We start from the raw sequence: 2,500 nt of genomic DNA on the forward strand, positions 1-2,500 counted from the left end.
AATGCTAACAATGTTAGCAGTGCTAACATGCTAACTTTGCTAACCATGCTAACTAGCTAGAGTGGGTAGGAGTCATAGTTGATGAAAGTGTTGACATAGTTGATGACAAGTTAAAAGTTGTTGATAGACAGCTAGTGAATGTATATAGTGTAAAAGTTTAAAAGTTGAATGTAGATAGTTTAAAAGTTGTTGATAGACAGCTAGTTTAATAGATTGTTACATCCTGGCTCAGAACGCAACAAAAACCAAGGAGGACACGGACACGAAATTGCCAAAATAATTAAAAAATTTACTTCAACAGAAGGAAAACTATATACAACCGCCACAATGTATGGGTTAGTCAGTAGATCAGTAGTGTTAAGCAGTGTCGGCATGCCATGTTAGAATAATGCAGAATGAAGGCAAACGGCAGACGTGCGTCTGGAGTCACCAGCCATTTGCAGCACCATATTGTCAAAGTGAGGACTTTTATTTTGAAACAGTTTTGGGCAGAGGAAACAGTTGAATAGGATGTGTAGTCTTAATTGACCCAGATTGTATGCTTAAAGCCTGAGGCTGCAGGTGGCCTGAACACCTGCCATAGGATTCTAATTGCTTAACGGCCGTATTATGATGTCACAATCGTATAAATAAAAAGTTTTTCTTTAATAGTTTAAAAAGTATAAAAGTTTCAAAGTTGAAAAGACATAGCAGCTTCGTCCGTTTGAATACCTACGTTACAAAGTTTGAATGAAGTTTCTAAGTTAAACTGTTCAAGAGAAATAGCGTACGGAAAAAGTGGTAAGCGGAATAATAATAAGAAGTTGCCTATGAAGAACAGTACAGTGCATTTTCATGCACTGTAATAAACAGCAGACCTTACCGAACACGAAGGTTTAAAGCAGTCCCCTGTACAGTTAGCCATTCCAGAGTAATCCGGTTTTGAATTTGTAGCAAATTTCGACATGCCTGTCTCCAAATTTGGGCTTTAAATTTAACAACGTGTTTAATTTTTTTCCTACGTGATTTCATAACACACCAAATACAAAATAAATGTTACAAATATCGCCTAGATGTCGGTAAATATTAAAATCAGAGGATATACAGCTGACTAAGAGTTTGTTAAAGTAGCCTTAATGATGACAAAATGCTAAGCATGCATCTAGGCTATTTGAGTTTCTTAAAGCTGAACTGTGCTTAAACTGTTCAATACATGATTTCATAACAGGCCAAATATAAAATAAATGTTAAATATAGCCTAGATATCTGTAAATATTAGATGATCAGATGATTTACAGTTCTATGTAATATGTCATGTTTCATGTTTTTGTAATGTTTCATACAGTGATGCAGGTCTATTGAATAGGCTAAATACAATTTCAATAATTTTAATAGCCTACTGTATAGTAGACTATAAAAATGATTGAAATTGTTAACTTTGGCCTTGGTGCCCTGACATGTGGCCTTTGTGCCCCCCACCAAATATGCCCAACTGAGGGCCAAGAGGCCTTGCCCCCAAAATGGTGAAATTCCAAGCCTGTACACTACACATTATACACACACTACACATTTTACACACACTACACATTATACACACACTACACACACTACACATTATACACACACTATACATTACACACACACTATACATTATACACACACTATACATTACACATACACTACACATTATACACACACTATACATTATACACTCCCTATACATTATACACACTATACATTATATACACACTATACATTATATACACACTATATACATTATACACACACTATACATTATATACACACTATACATTACACATACACTACACATTATACACACACTATACATTATACACTCCCTATACATTATACACACTATACATTATATACACACTATACATTATATACACACTATATACATTATACACACACTATACATTATACACACACTTCTATAGTACAGAATCATAATCAAGAAAAGTGATCATTCCTTAATATAAACTGCATTATATACATTTCATATTATAATTGGAACAATAGTAGTGTTGGTGTGTCTGGTGTGTGTGCAGTGTGTGTGTGTGTGTGCAGTACAATAGTAGTGTTGGTGTGTCTGGTGTGTGTGCAGTACAATAGTAGTGTTGGTGTGTGTGTGTGTGTGTGTGTGCAGTGTGTGTGGTGTGTGCAGTACAATAGTAGTGTTGGTGTGTGTGTGGGAGTTGTGTGCAGTACAATAGTAGTGTTGAAAGGACTGCAATGGATGTGCTGTTGCCTGGTGTTGTCCGCTGCTGTCTGGTGTCTGGTGTGTGCAGTGTTGTCTCTTGTCCGGTGTGTGTGTGTGGTGTGTGCAGTGTTGTCTCTTGTCCGGTGTGTGTGTGTGGTGTGTGCAGTGTTGTCTGTTGTCCGGTGTGTGTGTGTGGTGTGTGGTGTTGTCTGGTGTCTGGTGTGTGTGTGTGGTGTGTGCAGTGTTGTCAGGTGTCTGTTGTGTGTGTGTGTGTGTGTGGTGTGGTCTGGTGTCTGTTGT

The 2,500-nt window shown here is 37.2% G+C and overlaps 1 protein-coding gene across 1 annotated transcript in view; it reads left to right on the top strand.

The window, feature by feature from the left end:
• The window catches only part of necab1 (N-terminal EF-hand calcium binding protein 1), a 43,301-nt gene that overhangs the window by 38,072 nt on the left and 2,729 nt on the right, over positions 1 to 2,500 (top strand). The gene's annotated exons all lie outside the window — the stretch shown is intronic.

The sequence above is a fragment of the Alosa pseudoharengus genome, unplaced genomic scaffold (assembly GCF_046254945.1).
Source record: "Alosa pseudoharengus isolate Yale_2024_CS ecotype anadromous, Long Island Sound unplaced genomic scaffold, YU_APseudo_1.1 YU_APseudo_1.1_scf_23, whole genome shotgun sequence".
NCBI lineage: Eukaryota > Metazoa > Chordata > Actinopteri > Clupeiformes > Clupeidae > Alosa > Alosa pseudoharengus.